Here is a 22,150-nt window from a genome sequence, read left to right as displayed (position 1 = left end):
GTGGTCACAATTCTCAGGGAGAATGACAGATCTTCTTCAGGTTCCCGGCAGGGTGGCTCGAGACCTTCAGTGGTTGGCCTGTCAGGAGAACATTCTGAAAGGAGAACAGTCGACTTGACCATCAGCGGTCGTTGGTCTCCATCGGAGTCCAGACTACACATCAACCTGTTAGAGCTGAGAGCCATCAGACTTGCGCTGAAGGCGTTCCTGCCAGCTGTACAAGGGAAGAACATCCTGATAATGACGGACAACACGGTGGCCATGCATTACCTCAACAAAAGAGGAGGCGTAGGATCACTACCCCTGTGCAGAGAGGCGATGCAGCTCTGGTTTTGGGCAATCCAAGAGGGAATCTCTCTATCGGCAGTTCACCTAGCCGGAGAGAAGAACTTGACAGCGGACGCTCTGAGCAGGCAGAACACAGTTTCCCACGAGTGGGAGCTAGCTCAGGAAGTCCTTCAAGAGATCTTCGCCCTTTGGGGAACCCCTCAGGTAGATCTGTTCGCCACCAGCCTAAACAGGAAATGCGACCTGTTCTGCTCAAGGGAATTTCCCCCGAGAGGAGCTCTGGGAGACGCGTTCATAGTGGACTGGGAGTTTCCGCTTCTGTACGCGTTCCCACCGGTCCCTGTCATTCCTCAAATGATCAGGAGGTTGAGAAGATTCCGGCGAACCATGATCCTAATTGCCCCAGATTGGGCCAGGAGAACGTGGTACCCGGACCTTCTAGACTTGTCCATCTGCCCTCCAATTCGACTTCCACTCAGAGAGAACCTACTCTCACAGAAGGGAGGTCAGGTTCTCCATCCAGACATCAAAACCCTCAACCTTCACGCTTGGCTTCTGAAAGGCTGAGGTACAAGGATTGGGACCTCCCTGATGATGTTATGGAGGTGTTGCTTTCGGCAAGGAGGCCAGCAACAAAGTCTTTATACCGCTGCCGTTGGAACAGATTTTGCAGCTGGTGTAGAGAACAGAATATCGACCCTTTTTCATGTGGTACACCAATGGTTTTGTCCTTCCTACTATATTTGGCAAATTCAGGCCTTCAAGTTGGCACCATTAAGGGCTATCTCGCAGCGCTATCCATCTTTAAGTGTACTGCGGAAGAACCATCCTATTTCAAATTACCCTTGGTAATACAGTTTCTAAAGGGGTTAACCAATGTTTATCCCCCAAGACCATTCCAAGTTCCCCTATGGGATTTAAACTTAGTCCTAACTTTCCTGATGGGTACACCTTTCGAACCTCTCCATTCTTGTTCGTTAAGATTCCTTACCCTTAAAACTGTTTTATTAATAGCACTTACATGTGCTAGAAGGGTGAGCGAATTACAAGCTCTTTCTTGTAAACCCCCTCATACTATATTTCACAAAGACAAAGTTGTCCTGCAAGTGAAGCCTAATTTCCTCCCAAAGGTGGTTTCTGAATTCCATATCACTCAGAAGATTACCCTACCATCTTTCTATCCTCCTCCTCACCCGGGGAAAGAGGAAGAGAGGTTACAGAGGCTAGACCCTAGGAGGGCTTTAAGTTTTTACATTAGTAGACTAGCCAGGATAAGACAGGCAGACCAGCTGTTTGTAGGTTACACAGGTCACAAGCTGGGGTTACCAATAACTAAGCAGACCATTTCCAGATGGATCATTCTAGCCATTCTGGAATGTTATAAACTGGCAGGGAAAGAGCCCCCTCAAAACCTTAGGGCTCATTCGACCAGAGGTATTGCAGCTTCATCGGCCCTCAAAAGAGGCGTGCCGGTTAAAGACATATGTGCGGCCGCTACATGGTCGTCTGTCCATACCTTTACACGTTTTTACAATCTGGATTCCTCCTCCAGTTAAGAGACTAGGTTTGGAAGGGCTGTACTGCATTCTATTCATCAATAGAAGACAGCGTGAAGTCAGTACTCCCTCCTCCGATAATAGAATACTGCTATGGGAGCCTATCTAAGATGAGGAATACGTCGGAGGAAACAATCCCTTCGAAGAACAAGTTACTTCCTACCTTGTAACGTTCTTTCGACGGGATGTTCCTCCGACGTATTCCTCATCGACCCTCCCATCCATCCCCGCAGTTCTACTTCCCTTGTTGTTGCAGCTTACGCTCCCTTCAGGGTGATTAGTTAGTCCAGAAAGTATTATTGTGGGCTACAAAACGGAACTGAGCAACGGACGCTGCGCACGGCCTTTATAGGCAGGATGACGTCGACGTCGATACGGCGGCTGTCGAAGGACATCGACTCGGAGGACGTTGACGCGCAGCGCCCTCTAGAGAAAAAATTTTCCGAGGCCAGCAGAGCTGGAAGGAGATGTCTAAGATGAGGAATACGTCGGAGGAACATCCCGTCGAAAGAACGTTACAAGGTAAGAAGTAACTTGTTCTTCTTACCGAAAGTAGTTTCCGACTTCCATTTGTCGCAGAAAATTGTTTTACCAACATTATATCCACCTCCTCATTTGGGAAAAGAAGAGGAGAGGTTACATAGGCTGGACCCCAAGAGGGCTCTCAGTTTTTACATTGCAAGAATGTCAAAATTACGTCAAGACGACCAACTTTTTGTGGGATACACAGGTTTGTAAATTGGGGTTAGCGGTCACAAAGCGGTCACAAAGCAAACCATATCCCGCTGGATTATTCTAGCTATATTGGAATGCTACAGATTAGCAGGAAAAGACCCACCGGATTGGTTACGTGCTCACTCCACAAGGGGAATGGCTACTTCTGCGGCTTTGAAGAGGGGAGTCCCTGCAAAAGATATTTGCTCAGCTGCAACATGGGCATCAATGCATACCTTCATCAAACATTACTGCTTAGATGCCTCATCCTCAAATGAGGTACTTTTTGCCAGAGCAGTACTTCACTCTGTACATGAAAACAAAAACTAGCACTCCCACCTCCAAATTGGTCACTGCTATGGGAATCTATCACAAGATGAGGAATACGTGGGAGGACACAATCCATTCGAAGAACAAGTTACTTACCAACTGTAACGTTCTTTCGACTGGATGTTCCCCCCACGTATTCCTCATCGACCCTCCCAGCCTACCCCACAGTATAGTTTACATTCTCTTACAATTTCCTCTCTTGATGGGCCTATCAGTCACAGCATTCGCCTAGATGTTCCACGAGTATTTCTTCGAAAAAACAGAACTGAAGCATGGCTCGAGCCATTTATACCATCGGTGACGTTGACATGGTATGGAGCCCGTTGAGGGACATTCGACACCATGACATCGAGTACAGCGCCCTCTGCCGAAAAAAAATGTTCCGATGCAGCGAAGCTGGCGAAACAAATTATCACAAGATGAGGAATACGTGGGAGGAAAATCCACTCGAAAGAACGTTACAGTTGGTAAGTAACTTGTTCTTCTTTAACTAACAGCCTTTGATTGCATTCACAAATGCATATAACCGATTTGGTAATGTGTACATTTTTCAGGATCCGCAAAAATGAAAGTTAAAAAACAAGTACTTCTCCAGCATTGGCTCTTTCATCGATTCACATGCTTGAATATTCCCTGTTGTTAGACTGGGAATCCTCAGTAATTTAAATAATATAAATAATAATATAAAACGTCTTCCTTAGGAAGAAAAGCTACAACAATAGAAAGCTACACCCATATAGACCCAAATGGCCTGTGTAGCCCTTCACTTGTGGTGTCCCTCTACCTCCTTTGGTCCTTTTAGGCCCCAACCAATGAGGTGGCAGGGTTAGGCTCCATTGCCCTTGGGCAGGACAAAGACTTGTATGTAGTGGAAATTTCTCTTCTGTGAAAGGATGGTAAGCTAAAGACTCTGGTTGAGACTCTAACCTGGGATATAGGCCGGTAATAGAGAAACTCCCAGAACCTTCATTGTTTTTGCATATTAAGTAGCTTTGGGTTTTCACCCTAAGTCACAAGGGTAATCCAGACATGGAACCCTTGCTCACTGTTCTTAGAGAGGCACAGCTCCACCTCACTGATGAGGCCCAACCAGGCCGAAACATGTGTCTGGGGTTGCTGTTGGAACTCTTGTTCAGAAGAGAATTGCCAGGCATTTCGGTGCTGGACTGCCCTTGGGAAGGACAAAGACTGATATGTAGTAGAAATGTCTCTTCTGTTAAAGGATGGTGAGCTAAAGACTCTAGTTGAGACTCTAACCCGTGATATAGGCCGGTAGTAGAGAAACTCCCAGAACCCCCCTTGTTTTTGCAGGGCTTAGGCTCCCCCCCCAGTCAGCCATCTTCAGATTTTTCACTGTGTCTGCAGATTAGGGGAATCCCCTTCAACTCTCTAAGCAAATTTGTTTTTTCAATACTCATTCTGTCAGGAATCTGTCAAGTAAGGACAAAGGCAGTGAATATGGCAAGGGAAATGTGCACACTATCACACAGTGAATGGTTTGAGTCAAACAACATACATACAGGAACCAAGACTCAGGTATGCTAAAACCCAGGAGTGCAAACAAAGTGTGACAACAATACAAATATATGAAAAGGGATGTGGGGTAAGCACTTAGATACTCCTTATGACTGTAAGGAAAGTCGGCAAGCTCCTACCCACAATTGCTATTACAGGTACTGACAGCGCTAAGCCCACGTAGAGGGCAAGCAACGACAGGATCTGTGATCTAACACTCTTGATGGTATTAAATAAGGAAACTTAAAAACAGTACTCACGAGGACGAGAAATACCACTTGAATGTCAGCGAGCCCCCAAACCCTGTTGATCAAACAGGGACCCCCAAAGGCTGTAACAGCAATGGGAGGATAACTAAATACATAAGACTCAAGACAAGGGGCAAGTAGGAATAGTGATTACAGAATAGTAAGGAAAACATAGGCATTCACACAGGAGTTAGCTACAACCGCACACCACACCTAATGATCAATGGAAAGTAAATGCAGAGGTGCAAGGGAAAACATGGAATGGATTCCAAGGAAAGTAAAGGAACAGGAACAGGGAAAACGAAATTACAAGGGCAAACTTTCCTCACCCGTCCAAGGAAAAAAGGCAGAAAGCTAATCTAAAAGGAGAAAAGACTAAGGCATCAAGGTATACAGCAGCAAAGGACAAGTCAGAGAAATATAGAACACAGGCAAACTGGGCTGCACCAAAAGGGAAGCACTGAGAAATGCTGCCTGCAAACAGGGGAAGACAGAAGGGAAATCTGGCAAGCAGAAATCAATTAAGCAGATAAATTCAAAATCCAAGGATAAGGAACAAGCAATGGAAATTTGGAACTAGGCACAAGGCTAAGAACCAGGAACAAGGGGCCAGTCACAACAGGAACACTGCAACAATGACCAGCGCTGGACTGAAGCAAACTGAGGCTTTTAAACCTGCTTAACGAGCACATGCCGCAGGTGTGCTGCTTGCTGCACCTGCAGCCACAGGTGTTGCCTATCCTCCACCCAGCCTTTTCCTGCAAGGGTGGAGATGAAGCAGTGGGCCAGGCATTCTGGGAAGCATAGTCATTTGATTAAAGCAGCATACTGGCTGGCAAAAACCTGGAATGGATCCGGAAGGCAAGTAGTTTGGCAAATAAGGATTTAGCGCTCCCAATTCATCACAGCACTGTAGCATAAGGTTCGGAAGGAAAGTCCAGTAGGGAATAAACCCCAGATCATGCCCCCAAGTGGTGGGAAAGGGAGCGAAGGAAGCGGATCGTGACAAATTCTAGACATTTTTGTCATACGTTAAGCTTTTTTAAGCTTCATCTTCGCTGGGGCTTCCTGGTACAACTCTTTGGGAACAGTTTTCCGCCCCATACCATCTAAAAACGTTGAGTTTGTTGGCTGCTCACTCTCACCTTATGGCTGAGAATCAAGTACAAGCTGTCAAGGAGAAGAACTCCTTTGTCAAGGACTGCTCCAGGTGTGGTAAGAAGGTCATATTCATCAGAGACCACCACAAACTTTGCTTCTATTGTCTTTACCCAATGACATCCAGTCATTTAAAATATGTCAGACCTTCTCCAAGATGATTCTGGAGGACAGGCATAGGAGACCATTACTCCACATGGAGAGCAGACAAATGTTGTCTGATGAGGAATCCAGCAAAACTGCTCCCTCAACTTCCTCCAGGCACCCTGAGAAGTAAGCTCCAAAGAGGTGAGCCTCTTCAGTGGATAGAGCAGACTCTCTGCCATCCAAGGGCACGAAGAGGAGTCCTCAACTGAATCTGTAGCTAAAGGTCTACTGGAAGCAGAACTACACAAAGGTAAAAGTTCCTCTTTCTCTTCTCCACCTCCAATGAAACGGCTGTCCACGGCTAAACTGACCTTGCCGTTCACTAAAACTGTCCCTTCGTCGACGGATAAGCCGTCGTCCACCGTCAAATCAACCACCTCGTCTACTAAGGCATCATCATCGATGAAAAAACTGTTGATGAACCACCCGTCCACGAAAGACACTACCGAAAAGCATGCGTCAATGAAGGCATCCTCGTCGACGAAGCACTCCAAACATTTGATGTCTACGGAGAAACCGCCAATGGGAGAACTGTCAACGAGCCCCCAAGAACTGGACATAACACAGTCTGTTTACCCAACACCATCAGACATGATCAACAAGCCCTTTCAACAGCCAGAGGAAGCTTTAGACTCTCATACACCACAACTAAATCGGTTAGAAGGCGTTGCCCCTCTATCCCCTGTAACTGAGATGAACGAACTACCTGACATCATATTACAGGAGGATTTCTCATAGTGGGAGGAACTACGGCCAGTAGAGCATAAAGAGCACTGTCCTCACTGGCAACCAGTGATAGAAGACGTGGCAGATCCTTTTGACCCTTCTCTACTGCAGTCCATGCACAGAATTATGGACGAGTTCCAAAGGAAGCAAAGGGCAAGACTCCTGGTCATGCACGCAGTTCCTGTAAGCGGACCTTCACGAAGCACATCACCACGCTACGGCGGATCACCCAGCTTTCCTTCACCGCCGACACAAGTCTCACGTTATGGCGGATCACCCAGGTCTCAAAAAAGAAGACACTCTCCATCTCCTCAAAGGAGGTCTTCATCATTTAGCAGTCAACAAGGTCAACACTCACGCTATGGCGGATCCCCCAGGTCTCTTAAGAGAAGACGCTCTCTATCTCTTCCAAGGTCTTCACCTCAAAGGTCCAGCGTGCGCAATGTTCCTTCAATTATCACAGTCTCAGAACATCCTGAAGACATTGTAGACGATGCTGGGGAGCCTGTTGACACATTTAGGGAATTATCTGACCCGACAGTGAGGACGACGAGCCGGAAGAGGGTGAACTGCCTCAGGACACTCCAGACACAGACCCAGATGACTGGGAGTCTATTGTCATCGAGAAGCAGAAGAAACGTGACACACCGTGGCATCCTCACCTCCGGATGATATCGTATCTTTTCATTCCATCATGGCAAAGTAGGCAGAGATCTTCAAAATATCAGTCTTCACAGAGGAGAAGGCATCAGTTCTGTATGAGCACAGAGACAGAAGACGACGCACCATCACCACGATACCAATATTAGAAAACATTTGGGACGCAGGTGAAAAGATCCTAGCCACACCACTGTCCACTTCGGCGCTGGTGGCGAGACCGGAGAAGAAATGCAAAGCACCGGATTCTGCCCTGTGGTGTCTCAGAGGCCATCCTAAACCTGATTCCGTCATTACGGTGGCTGAGAGGAAAAGACTGTAAAACCCAGTCGCTCCCCAGACAGCTCCCCTGGATAAGGAGGGGGCGTAAACTAGAAACGGTGGGGCACATGTTTTCAAAGGCTGCATCATTGACGGTGCGAGCCAGCAACGCCATGGCCATGATGGCAAGGCTGGATAGAGAATTATGGCTCCATATTTCCTGTCTCACTAAACACCTTCCGGAGGAGTTTCAGAAAGAGGCCAAGGCCATTATCATAGACAGCAAAGTGTTCTCTGACCACATGATCGACACATCTGTGAACACTGTGCACTGCGGCTTCAGCTAGATGGCACACGGCACAGTCTTGAGGCGCCAAGCATGGATAAAGGCCACAAGTTTCAGGCCAGAGGTACAGGCGCCGATCCTAGACATGCCCTTCCATGGACAAGACCTATTTGGAAAGAAAATAGATGACCACTTGAATGCCCTTCGATGGACAAGACCTATTTTGAAAGAAAATAGATGACCACTTGAAGGGCATCAAGGATGACACTGACAGCGTAAGGGCGAATATCTTGTTAAGGGACAAGGAACGCCGTCCTTTTTCATTCCTTTTAAGGTACCAGCTCCAAATACAAGTCATACGGCAGATTGTTCCAGGGTCAAGCGTCCTCTTTGACCTCCTTCCAATCAGGGCATAGATACAAACACGGTTCCACCACGTACCAGAACCAACGTGATGTAGTCATTTATAGCACGGCACACTCCAGCTAGGGACTCTTTCCCCTGACAATGAATGTGGCGCACAATAGAAACACTTTCTATCTTTAATCAACCATGGGTTCTTTTATTTGAGTAGGTCCCCAACCCGTCTTGCACCCAACCTTCACAAACACCCCGTGTCACAGTGGACGAGGAACCAGGCCAGTGTGTATCAATATGATATTTATTAATGTTATGGTTCAATGAAAATAACAGCAAAATCAAACAATTGAGCTGCAGCCACCAAAGTTGTGGCAATACAAATGCAAACATTCCTACAACACAGTCAGTTCAAAATCCCCACAATTCACAAGAATGGCAAAACAGGAAAAATTATTTTTAAAACATATAATGGTACTAAGGTTAAGCACTCCCCCTGCAGCACTCACCCCCCCAAACATCTGCTAACTTAATTCTTTTTGGATGGAAGGCAGTCGTGAGGAGTCAGGATAAAGAAGGAAAAATCAGATTTAGAATTCAGCCCACCACCCCAGATGGGAGGCCAGAAAAGAAAATGAAAACCCAATTTATGAGCAAAACGGCATAATCTGATTTGACTTGTTACTCGCACAGCAGCTTACAACCGCAGTGGGACAGCTGGAAAAGAAATTTATGTTGCTACACTTGAAAGATAAGGAAGCTTACAGACTACTAAGCAGAGCACCAAGGCAACATGGACACAAGGTAATAAAATCGATTTTGGGACACAAAACAAATGCAAAAGAAAAACATAAAGCAGAATGGAAATTCGTTTTTACGCGGGACTTGTGATGACAGGTAGCCACGGAAAGGGCTTTGCTGTCAAAATCGGAAATCGGTTTGCGAGGGTGCATGCTGTTATACTGAAGGTAAGGCCAAAGGCGACGTAGCTTGCTTCAACGCTCCCGGTTGGGGAAAGCCTACCACTCTCTCCCCCTCAGCCCTCCCCTGCTTCATAAGAAATTCGTGACTCCGCTTCCGCATGCGCCCTGCCCAACCCCTCACTCACGCTCCTTGCGTGCCAACACGCAACCTCAGGCTTGGAGCCAGGTTCCCCACTAGCGCGCCTACCCGTGTGCATCTCAATATCGGAACGAGGAACGCTGCACTTACCACGTTCCTTAAGCCCCCGGCCTCTGCCGGCGCCGTATACATCGCTGATCCACACGTGTCCAGTCACATGGTCCATCAACCACGCCTATCATCCCTAAGGTTTACCATAAAGTCCTGCCGCGTGCCACATGATTCTTGCCACAGACTCGCTAACAACACTTACCTCGCTGAAGATACAGGAGAAGCCCTGTCGCCCACTTGTGACTCTATGTCTATGACACTAGTTCGCTTGCCCACTCAGTTGGGGGCTGCTCTGTGCCCACATACTCGCCTCCGGATCTGACGTTCACAGTAATGCGTACGCACCATGCCAATTCTGTACCCCGACGCCCACTGCTATGGCCAATATTATTAAACTACCTGCTATTGCTGTTGTTATGCCCTTACCATCGGCACTACCTGTTGATGTTGATGTGATGCCCACTCCACCTCATACTATTGCTAATGCTATGCCCTTGCCCACGGCACTACCTGTTGATGTTGATGTGATGCCCACTCCACTTCATGCTATTGCTGTTATGCCCTTACCCACGGCACTACCTATTGATGTTGATGTGATGCCCACTCCACCACATGCTATTACTAATACTATGCCCTTGCCCACAGCACTACCTGTTGATGTTGATGTGATGCCCACTCCACTTCATGCTATTGCTGTTGTTATGCCCTTGCCCACGGCACTACCTGTTGATATTGATGTGATGCCCACTCCACCTCATGCTATTGCTAATGCTATGCCCTTGCCCATGGCACCACCTGTTGATGTTGATGTGATGCCCACTCCACCACATGCTATTGCTAATGCTATGCACCTGCCCACGGCACTACCTGTTGATCTTGATGTGATGCCCACTCCACTACATGCTATTGCTAATGCTATGCACCTGCCCACGGCACTACCTGTGGTTCAAAATAACACCAGCCATACTATGCCCACGCACCAGGAAATACATCTGCCTGGGTGTTCGCTCACCTGGCTCCCACAGGGGCGTCGATCGGACCCAGACAGCTGCGACCTCCTCCAACGTGAAGCGTAGTGCAGAGATGACAGACTGGACTGGACTGCCTAATCTCGTCTGCTTGACCCGTAGAAGTATTCTCCTGCAAGTGGAGAAAGGGATTTAGCCACCCGTGGATTCTAGTAATGGCATCCCACTGTTCTCCCCACTAATCAACTCCGATATTCACTTTCAGTAAGCTCACCTTATGTTTTTAAATGATGTGCTCTCCATCCTGCGTGGAATGCAGGGGTGCGTAGATACCAGTAACTTCACTGGTTCGAAGGCGTTGGAAGAGTTCCGGATGAATATTGACTCCGAGGTTCCAGGCGAGAACCCGTAAGTATAAAGTTCAAGGAGTTCAATATGTCCGATGTTCACTCTTGTACATTCCTTTCTTGTGTTGCAGCTGGGTCCAAGGGAAGATTGTCTTGTGGCAGCTGATGGTGTTCAGGTAAGAGTCTGTATTACCCAACACTGTCCGGTAAAAGATGCGTGTATTTAACTTGCTGGTTTCTCTCTCCTTACAGGTGCGGCGTAAGAAGTTGCGGTTTGTTACAGAATAATGCCTCCGGTTGTAAATCAGGTAAGTCTATGGTGGAGAGGTTGTATTTGTTGGCTCTCTTGGCTCACCTTATGTTTTTTTTGTCCCCTAGATGGTGGAATTCGGCGAAGAAAATGATGGAGGCTGCGCCGGATCGAAAAATGCTGTGAGGACTGGTGAGTATGGCGCGGCGCTGCAGCTGGCGATGCGACGCGTGTAGAAATAATGTCCTTTTCAAGTTCGAAGACGTGGTGGATCCGGAAATCAGGTAAGGATTGAAATAATATCTGTGTTCTAACCTTTCCTTCTTCTTTTTCTCTTTTGCTAGGAGCTCTGGATTTGAGACGGGCGTGGCTGAAGACTGGATGCTGACTGCAGGCACGGTAAGCGTTACGCTGCTGGATGCAGAATAACACGAAGCATGTGCTGCTGTTCGGGCATGGTTTGAATAGCCTCCAAAGTAGTTCCAGGTAAGAAGTACCTTGAACCACACCCGAGTAAACAATAGTCCCTGTAGTAAAATAGTCCCATCCGGGCCTCACGTTGGCTTGGATTCATTTGCAGCATGGTTTGCATGAGGTAAGTAATGTCTATGAGCCTGGCGTCTATGGCGCTAGGACTGATTTCTATTATGAGCCTGGCGCCTAAGGCACCAGGACTGAACCCAGACAGCCCCCAGCCGGGGCTGCTGGGGTTTCATTAAATATCTGGATGCCTGCTCCCGTGGCTGATGGGCTTGATCCAGATGCCCGGGAGTAGGCATCATGACACTGGGCCCCTACTATTACCCACCTGTGCTACTAACCACAGCACTGCAACGCCAGCTCCTCATCACCCTCCTCCCCTCTATACCCTCAAGTGTGCACTCATCAATGCACATTCATTACCGGCCCATGCATTGGATATTAATGACCTCATTATCAAAGACAATCTTAACCTATTAATAATCACTGAGACTTGGCTCAACGAAAGTTCTGGTCCTGCTCTAGCTCTTGCCATCCCACAGGCTACACAATACTTAGAAAAGACCATACGCACCAGAGAGGTGGTGGTGTCGCCCTTATTGCAAGGGAATCCCTCTCTATCAGGGAGGCTTTAGGTCAAATCAGTCTCAGTTGCGACTACCTCCCTCTTAAAATTAACGCCTCTCACAACTGCACATTTTCTATGCACATTATATATTGCCCCCCCCCAGGGCCCATTGCCTCCATGAAAACCTTATCCTTTAATTGTCTGACAACATTAAAAGGGAGTTGGGCGATCTTAACTTAGGGCTTAACGACCCCAAGGATTCCCATGCCAATACAGTGAACAAAGCCTTGACCACCTTGGGCTTCTCCCAGATCATCCATGAACCCACACACATTAAAGGAAGCACCATAGATTGGATTGCCCAGCATAACTGCACCATCCAAGTAATTGCCAACACGCTCATCCCATGGTCGGACCACCATTATATTCAATTCAACCTCCTCTCCAAAAAAAGGCTCCTCGAAGCCTACCACTCCATGCCCAGCTGCCTTTGCTAGAAGTTCAAGGCAGCTCACTGCAGAAAACATTGCACCCTTCTTATCGGTTCCCGCACTCCAAGCCCCGTTCTCTGACAACCCTGACACTCTCGCAACCACCTACAAAGACATCATCACACAAGCTGTCGACTCTATAGCCCCCCTCTGGCTCAAGAAAGCCAAAAAAAAAGCCAAACACTCTAATACCTGGTTCTCTAAGGACTTACTAGACGAACGAGCCAAAAAAGGCTAGCACTCTCTGCTTGGAAAGCCAGCCCTTCGGAGGCCACCAGGAGTGCCTTTAAAGCCATCTCTAAAAAATGAAAAACCTACATTATCCAAGCTAAAGCTGCCTCTTTTAACTCTAGGATCAACAATGCCAAATCAGGATCCAAAGAAATATTCACTATCTTCCGTGAGCTTGAGAAGCCTTCCACCCCTCCTCCCACTCTCCTCAAGGATGAAAATTGGTGTAACAACATTCAGTCAGCTATGCTGGACAAGCTGAATACCCTCCAAACCAAAATCAGAGGCCATCAAAAAGCCCTTAGCCCTCTCATATCAGACTTGCATGACAACACGCCGGCAGTCTCAAATTCTAACACATCCACCCCATTTGACTTCAAAGAAATGACAGAACTGGAAGTCATTGCCTTGCTCAAAACCATCAAACCCTCCAATTGTAAGAGTGATGCCTGCCCGGCACAACTCATTAAAGACTCTGCACCCCTCTCGACCCCGTCATAACAGCCTTTATCAACTCCTCATTTAAAACTGGCCTTGTCCCCAAGGACCACAAGGAAGCCTGGGTTCGCCCGCTCCTCAAAAATCCGTCCCTAGACCCAACGGTTCCAGGGAACTATAGGCCCATTACTACTGTCCCTTTCCTCCTAAAAATCCTTGACAAAGCAACCTACCTGCAAGTCCAGAAATTTCTCAAAGACATCCGTCTCCTAGGCCTGCGGCAATCTGGCTTCCGCCCACGACATGGCACTGAAACGGCCCTTCTATACCTAAAGAATCAAATGGACGATCATAGAGACTCAGGCAAACCTGCACTCTTACTGCTCCTTGACTTATCAGCGGCCTTTGATTTGGTAGAGCATGACACCCTTTGCTGCCATCTTGCAACTGCAGCCAACTTCTCCCCCAAAGCCTGTGCCTGAATCACCTCCTTTCTCCAAGAAAGGGCTTTGAAAGTCTTCTCAGACTCAGCCTCTGCCACCCCCAGCATCATCAAATGTGGAGTACCGCAAGGGTCCTGGATTGCGCCCACCCTCTACAACCTTTTCACTAGGCCTCTATTCAGCATCCTGGACTCTCTCTGCATCTCGTACACCAACTATGCGGATGACACACAGATGCTTATTCCACTCACTGGCAACTACAAAGAGGACCTGATCACCCTCACCACCATATACTCCACAATCCAGTCATGTTTGGTGGATAATTGGCTCTGCCTTAATAGTGAGAAAACGGAAATCCTCCTAATTGGCTCCCCAACTACTCTGGGCAATTTGGATCAGCAGTACATGTCCTTAACTATTGTCAACATCCCCATCAAGGTATCCAATAATGTTAAGACGCTTGGTGTTTATCTTGACTCGGACCTGACCATGGAAAGACAGGTTAGCGCCGTGGCCTCCTCATCCGCCTACTATTCTAAAGTTCTCAATGCAGCCAGGTCTTTCTTATCCCGTCAGAATTGTCTTACCATCGCTAGAGCAAAAATTGGATCAAGGTTGGATTACTGCAATGCCCTCCTTCTAGGGACCTCCTGCCAGAACCTTGCTGAACTCCAACTGGTGCAAAATAACGCCTTCAGAGCGGCCACGGGCACATCAAGGAAAGACCACATCTCCGCAGTACGGAGAGAGGCTCACTGGCTCCCAGTCAAAGAGCGAATCATCTTTAAAACTCTGTCGCTTACACATAAATGCCTTCATGATCTGGCACCACCCTACCTTTCCTAAAGAATCATTAAGCACACCTCCACAAGGCCCCTCAGAATGCCAACAATATCATCACTCCTAAATCGCTCAAAGTTCGCGCTGGGGGGTCTAGCTTTCCCACACTGGCCGCCTCTCACCGGAACACTCTTCCCTTTCACCTAAGGATGATCGAGTCCCACCAAGCTTTCCGTAAAGCCATCAAAACCAAGCTTTTTGTATAACTGTATTCCTTACTCCTTTGCCATGTTATCTCTGATGTATTACTGATTGCGTGCCCACTTGATTATGTTTTCAAGTTCACCTACCTTTCATGTATTAAGTCACTGATTTTTATGCACTTGTACCCAAGAGACCTACTCGGTCACCTGTAAACTAGTCAATTACACTTTCATGTAAGATTTCATGTAACAGCGCCTCGATGCCCTTGGACTGTAAGTGCGCTATACAAATGCAAATAAATAAATAAACATACATACACATATACAGATTCGTCTATGAAAAAGTGAATGGATTATACTGGCAATTTGGGACTTTGAATGGGATTTTCTATCGACTGCAAGATTCAAAAGAGAGGGGCATGCAGTTTTGGAATGGGGTTATTTGCTAATTACAATGTAAGCTTGAGTTTGGGATTCTGGAAAGCCAGCGATGTCTCTGTTCACTCTGGACAGCGAGGCCAAGGGATCTGGACACTCTGCACAGCTAGGCCAAGGGATCTGGTCACTCTGCACAGCTAGGCCAAGGTATCTGGTCACTGTGCTCTCCTAGATGTGGTCAGCTAGGCAAGTTCTGGTCTCTGTACTCTCTTGGATGACATCAGCTGCCTCATCTCCTTTCTCCCTGGATTCTTGTAGGTGTCTGGATCTGGAATCTGTGTATCTTGCTGTAGATGGGGAGGATCCCTTGTGTCTCTCTGTGTCCCTCTTATATAGCTCAGATGACATCATCTATTTTACAATCTGGGGGGAAGTACTCTGGAATTACTCCTATCCTGGGTTAGGACAGTGTTACGCTCACCTGATATCCCCGGGGGCGTCTGGAAGGCTCTGAGATCTGGAACCCTGGATGTGTAGTTGCCCAGTGCTGAATAATGAATCTTAGTTATTTGTAGGGTGAGCTATCCGTCCTGCGTTTCTTGGGCAGGGGCGCTTGACGTTTGTTGGCGAGCTGCCCGAGTTGCTTCACTTCAAATCTGCTGGTAGGCAGGTAGTTTTTTTAATTGTAAGTCTTTGTTCTGTTTATAGTGGGAATTTGTTAATGTCTTTATCTTCTTCTTTTCGGGTGCGAAGGTCTTGATGCTGGCGTGCTGGATGGAGAGGCACGTTTCTAGGTAAGAGAAAGCGCAAAGCGCAGCGCCTTTATTGTCTTTTAAAGCTAACCTGTGTTTTCTTCTTCTTCTCCTCACAGGCCGCTGTGGTGCTGCGAGTGGATGAGAGCGTGATGAAAAACAGGCCCCCGGAATCTGTTAAGGTAGTACAGCGCTGTGTGGTTGTTTAATATTGAAAGCGAACCTGAATATGTCTCTTTTCCTTTGCAGATGTTGCTGTGGTGCTCCGGGTGGAAGCGTGGCATAGCGCAATGGAATTCAGATAAGACTGATGGAATTCCATGTTTTGGAGGCGCACATTCTAATATTGTTTTTCCCTTTCTCGTTATTGCAGGTCACAATGTTCGAACAGCAGCTGTGGTAGCGGTTAGCCGGAAGTCCTTAAACTAGAACTCACAGGTGAGTGATGTTTCTTCTGTCGGTTTCCACAGATTGCAGCCCAGTTGAGATGCTGAGTGCTGGATGATGTTTTCTCCGGTATGACAGAATAATCTTGTTCTTGTTCTTGCAGGATTACAGGAAGATGCTGAAGACCAGGAGCTGGACACGGTGAGTGTCACGCTGCTGGTTGCAGGATAACACAAAGCATGTTCTGCAGTCAGGGTGTGGTTTATATAGCCTAGGTAAAGTAGTACCAGGGAAAGTAGTTCCATGCCTGCCACACCCAAAACATTAGACCGCATGGCTTGGTCCTTAGAACTAGACTGTATGGGTGCTTCCTTGTTGGATTTAAAGGCCCATGTACATAAATGGGACCTGGTTTGAACAGCCCTTCCTTCCTACATATGAGCCTGGTGCCAAAGGCGCCAGGACTGGCTCCAGGAACCCTTATGCAGTGGTTTTAAGGCCTTCAGGGTTCTGCTGGGAGCCTGCTTGTGGCACAACTTGTGCCCCCTCACAGTGGTCATGACAGATAGCTTGTGTCAGAATCCTTGGTAGTTGAACCCGAAGTGTAGCCATTGAGTTCTTTCTACCAATGTACCCCTCTGGACAAAACAAACTAAGTACAGAGGAGTCAGTTAATCGAAAGATGGAAACACCACACGAAAACCCTGACACTGTAAGGGAAGAGCAAGGCAAGGTTACTCAACTAATTGATTCCGACACACAAAGAATAAAAACAAGAGGTGGAAGACTAACCGACAGAGGAATGGTTCTTTTGTATTTCTCTAGACTGGGATCTGGTGCAATAGTATGCAGGTTAAGAGGTTTGTGACAGGTTCTAAGACACAAGACAAGAAATGAAAAGACTGAGGAACAGGAGTGAAATATCAAGATCGTATAGCGCAAACAGGGAAAAGAAGTTACCAAGATGGACAGGAGGCAGGAATGGAAACCAATGAAGCACCTCTGTATTCCTTGTCTAACCCTAAACCACGACGGCACGAGGACGCCTTTACGGTAAACAGGAAGTCTCTAGTCCCAATCCTGTCCTGACGGAACGAGGACGCCTAACATCCTCAGTGCCAGCAATAAAAGTCTCAAGTCTATGTGCGCTGGTTTGGGAATACACAAGGGCTGAGTTTGTTTCTCTTGTACTCCTACGTCCCGTCCTCTTTCCTCCATACTTATGAGACATTCCTCCGTCCAGTGGGACGGGACCGGGCGCTTTGTAAAAGCATCCAAAAATTTCAAAACATTTTTAGTCCTTCCTCTCTTGCTATTCAGGGCCCGGCACGCGGACATAACCCCGCCCATCTCGGCTCCGCCCCGCGCATCGCCCATCAGTCCTTTTCTACGCTCGTTCGGGACTGGACGCGCTTGCATCCTCGAAAGATCTTCTTCCCTTTTTTTCCTCCTCTCTGGCTCTCGCTAGCGATTGTGTACTCGTCTGTCTATGTCGTTCAAACTAGACATTCCAGATTGTTCATCGTGTCACTGACGCTTCGTGAGGGCGGATCCCCATCCTCTTTGTCTAAAGTGTTTGGGTCTGGATCACCGTTGGGACTCCTGTTTTTATTGCGACTCCCTCTCGGTCCGGGCACTTCAACGTCGGTTGAAGCGGTGGAAGGAGGTGATTCGATGTACTCCTCCTTCGCATTTTCAGGCGTTTATCGACGTAAAGAAGAAACGCCCGGTAAGTTCTTTACTTTTCAGAGCACCCCGGCAGGGAGATACCTTTCCGGGCTCTTCCCGAGCCAGGTGGAGCGTTGATCGCTCTGTCACTGGGGGTTGCCCCCTAGGTGCCTTCTGGGCCTAACAATTCTACCAGAGTTTTTTCCGAGGGTCTCCGTTAGGGGCCTGTGGATACCAGAGCACGCTCCGAGGCCCCTCCTGTGGGGGCTGCCTGTAGACCCTGTTCTACTGAGTCGTGGGGTACCGGAGCTCGCTCTGAGGCCTCATTATCGGCTTCCCTCAAAAGTACCGGGGTGCTTGATGTTATCGAACGGATGTTTGAGGCCCATGCTAGTAAGGCTGTTACCGGACATGGGTTCGAGGTCCCTCGTGCAGAGGCTAAAGTGACCAACATTTCTGAGAGTCCTGCCAAGGCCTTATCGGTGAAAGTTGTTCCTCACCGTTCCCGCTCTTGTGGCGACACCAGAACTGTTCAGGGGGCAAGGAGTGAAAGTTCTTCCTTTACCGGCAGTGCCGAGGTCCTTCCTGTGAAGGCTAGTTTGGCTATTGGTATGTCGCAGAAACATTCCAGGCCTCATAGTACCGGCTCGGCCGAGGCTCCTTATGTAAAGGCTAAAATGAAGACCCCTGATCCACCGATGGGGACCCCTGCCTCACTTCCACATGTGCCGCAGTTCCTCTCAGGTGATGGCAAAATGGTGGCCGTTCCCGCCACGACCACGGCGGCCAGTTTGGGCGCTTCCCCAACAGCTAGGCCATCGGCCTCAGGTGTAGGAGTTGGTTTCGCGGGTGAACATAAAATTCCTTGTGCGCATCCGTTTCATCCAGTTTATGATTGGAACCCCCAGATTCCCCTTCCGCACAATGTCTCGTTTCCTGTGGGTTTGGCACCTTTGATTTTTGTGGACACTTCGGGGGATGGGCCTGTGTGGCAACTCTCCCCTCTGCGTCCCTGAAATTATCCTCCTCCTGAGAGGCCTTCTCTGGCAGTTCCAAGACGCCTTTTTTGGCAAATTTCAGACGCTCATGCGTACCGACCCCATGAAAGAGTATTTCAAGGGTCTTTTTAGGGAGATTTGCCCACCTGCACCTCCGGCTCCACCCGTTCCACCAGTGGTTCCGCCAGCACTGCCCTTGACTATGGTGCCTCCACCGACCCTTCCGCCCTTGCCCCCATTATCCCCGTGGACAAGGCGGTGCCTGACACGGTTCCGCAGGATCCTGACCTGTTGGATGATGCACAGGGCGAGCAGGACAGCGAAGACCAGCCCTGCTCTATGAGAGCTTTTCACGACCAGGTACTGGACATGGTGTGCCTATTGGATGTTCCAGTGCCCGAGGTACCCGCTCCGCAGGAGGGTGTGCTTTCGGGGGCGTTCACCTTGTCTCCTTCGGAGTGTACCGGCCTGTTCTTGCAGAAAGAGGTTTTGGCCGAGGTCCGCAGGGTCTGGGAAAAGCCACACTCTGGACTTTTCATCAATAAGAAAATTGACGCTCGATACAGGCTGCATTCTTCGGAAGAGGTGGCCCTGTCATCCTGTCCGCCCCCCTCCTCCACAGTGGTGGCTGCGGACACTTTGCAGTCCAGGCCTGCAGTGTCCTCTTCTACGACGGTAACTCAGGCTCTGGGAAAAGAGGACAAACTTCTGGGGTCTCCGTTAGGGGCCTGTGGATAACAGAGCACGCTCCGAGGCCCCTCCTGTGGGGGCTGCCTGTAGACCCTGTTCTACTGAGTCGTGGGGTACCGGAGCTCGCTCTGAGGCCTCATTATCGGCTTCCCTCAAAAGTACTGGGGTGCTTGGTGTTATCGAACGGATGTTCGAGGCCCATGCTAGTAAGGCTGTTACCAGACATGGGTCCGAGGTCCCTCGTGCAGAGGCTAAAGTGACCAACATTTCTGAGAGGCCTGCCAAGGCCTTATCGGTGAAAGTTGTTCCTCACCGTTCCCGCTCTTGTGGCGACACCAGAACTATTCAGGGGGCAAGGAGTGAAAGTTCTTCCTTTACCGGCAGTGTCGAGGTCCTTCCTGTGAAGGCTAGTTTGGCTATTGGTATGTCGCAGAAACATTCCAGGCCTCATAGTACCGGCTCGGCCGAGGCTCCTTATGTAAATGCTAAAATGAAGACCCCTGATCCACCGACGGGGACCCCTGCCTCACTTCCACACGTGCCGCAGTTCCTCTCAGGTGATGGCAAAATGGTGGCCGTTCCCGCCACGACCACGGCGGCCAGTTTGGGCGCTTCCCCAACAGCTACGCCATCAGCCTCAGGTGTAGGAGTTGGTTTCGCGGGTGAACATGAAATTCCTTGTGCGCATCTGTTTCATCCAGTTTATGATTGGAACCCCCGGATGCCCCTTCCGCACAATGTCTCGTTGCCTGTGGGTTTGGCACCTTTGATTTTTGTGGACACTTCGGGGGATGGGCCTGTGTGGCAACCCTCCCCTCTGCGTCCCTGGAATTATCCTCCTCCTGAGAGGCCTTCTCCGGCAGTTCCAAGTCGCCTTTTTTGGCAAATTTCAGACGCTCATGCGTACCGACCCCATGAAAGAGTATTTCAATTGTCTTTTTAGGGAGATTTGCCCACCTGCACCTCGGGCTCCACCCGTTCCACCAGTGGTTCCGCCGGCACCGCCCTTGACTATGGTGCCTCCACCGACCCTTCCGCCCTTGCCCCCATTATCCCCGTGGACAAGGCGGTGCCTGACACGGTTCCGCAGGATCCTGACCTGTCGGATGATGTGCAGGGCGAGCAGGACAGAGAAGACCAGCCCTGCTCTATGAGAGCTTTTCACGACCAGGTACTGGACATGATGTGCCTATTGGATGTTCCAGTGCCCGAGGTACCCGCTCCGCAGGAGGGTGTGCTTTTGGGGCGTTCACCTTGTCTTCTTCGGAGCGTACCGGCCTGTTCTTGCAGAAAGAGGTTTTGGCTGAGGTCCGCAGGGTCTGGGAAAAGCCACACTCTGGACTTTTCATCAATAAGAAAATTGACGCTCGATACAGGCTGCATTCTTCGGAAGAGGTGGCCCTGTTATCCTGTCTGCCCCCCTCCTCTACAGTGGTGGCTGCGGTCACTTTGCAGTCCAGGCCTGCAGTGTCCTCTTCTACGACGGTGACTCAGGTTCTGGGAAAAGAGGACAAACTTCTGGGCTCCCTTGGGAGGAAGATTTTCGCTAACTCAGCCTTGCAGCTCCAGCAGTCTAACGCGGAACTGGTGTTATCGGGGGCGAATATGAAGATGTGGAAAGGTCTGTCAGAGTTCGAGGAGTTCATTCCGGTCGAGGAGCTGGAAGACTTTAAGGCGGGTTTATCTGACGACAGAGTCTTGGCCCAGGATCTGCTTGAGGCCGCGGCTCATCACGTCGACACATTGGCTGGGGGCCTTATTCTGGGTGTTGACACCTCTCGACAGGCGTGGTTGGATGCCACCCAGTTCTCGAAGGAGGTACAGGACAAGTTGTTGGACCTGCCGTTTGACGGTAAGGAGCTTTTTCATTCCACAACGGATGTGGAGCTCACCAAAATGAAGGACAACACCCAGACAGCTAAGTCCTTGTCAGTCCTGGTTAAAACCCCTTTTAGGACCCAGAGACCGCTGTCGCAAAGCTGGCCCTCCTCTGGTTTCAGGGGCTTCCTAGACTGGAAATCCCGCAGAGTGGATACTCCTTCACGAGGCCCTGCATTCATTCCTCTTCAGATCCTCTGGACATTTGGAGCCCTCGTTTTTGCTCCTAAAGACCTCCTGCTGCCTGCAAACAACTCCAGCACAACTAGCGCCCCACAAAGGGTAAGCACTCCATTTTTGGTGTCTTATGCGCCTGAAGTGGCACGCTCAGCATTTTCTGCTGCAAATTGAAATGTATCTTGCTGGCAGAGCACTCAGTGCCTGGGGAGCCCTCTGCTGGCTCATTTGATTCAAAATACCATTGTTCTTACTTTTCTTCTGCCTCTCCCTCATTGGGGCCCATTGTGCTCTGCCTGCCTCCAAGATGGCTGCACCTTTTTCCTTTGCCTAAGCTCCACTGTGCTTGCACTGTTCTCCCCCTCCCATTGGTTGCCCATGTCACCATAGACCAATAGCAGCAACGGGGAGGCGGGAGCCTGCTCAGTGCACCCAGGCCCACACCAAGGCTCCTGTCAGCTTCCCTGTCTGTTTCATTGGCTGCTATATGGAAGTACTGCCACAGCCAAACCCTCCCTGAGGCTGCTACCCCTGGACTATTGGACTACCATGACTCTATTAACACATTCTGCATGGGTTAGTCCCTCCTTTCTGACTTCCTTTGTAC

General features: G+C 49.1%; 1 long non-coding RNA gene across 1 annotated transcript in view; it reads left to right on the top strand.

Moving 5' to 3' along the window:
* The window catches only part of LOC138526924 (uncharacterized), a 617,101-nt gene that overhangs the window by 362,173 nt on the left and 232,778 nt on the right, over positions 1 to 22,150 (top strand). The window lies entirely within an intron of this gene.

This window comes from Ambystoma mexicanum, chromosome 14 (assembly GCF_040938575.1).
Source record: "Ambystoma mexicanum isolate Mex_15411 chromosome 14, UKY_AmexF1_1, whole genome shotgun sequence".
Classification (NCBI taxonomy): domain Eukaryota; kingdom Metazoa; phylum Chordata; class Amphibia; order Caudata; family Ambystomatidae; genus Ambystoma; species Ambystoma mexicanum.
Note: the sequence above shows the minus strand (reverse complement) of the source record. Positions and strands in the feature narration are given on the sequence as shown.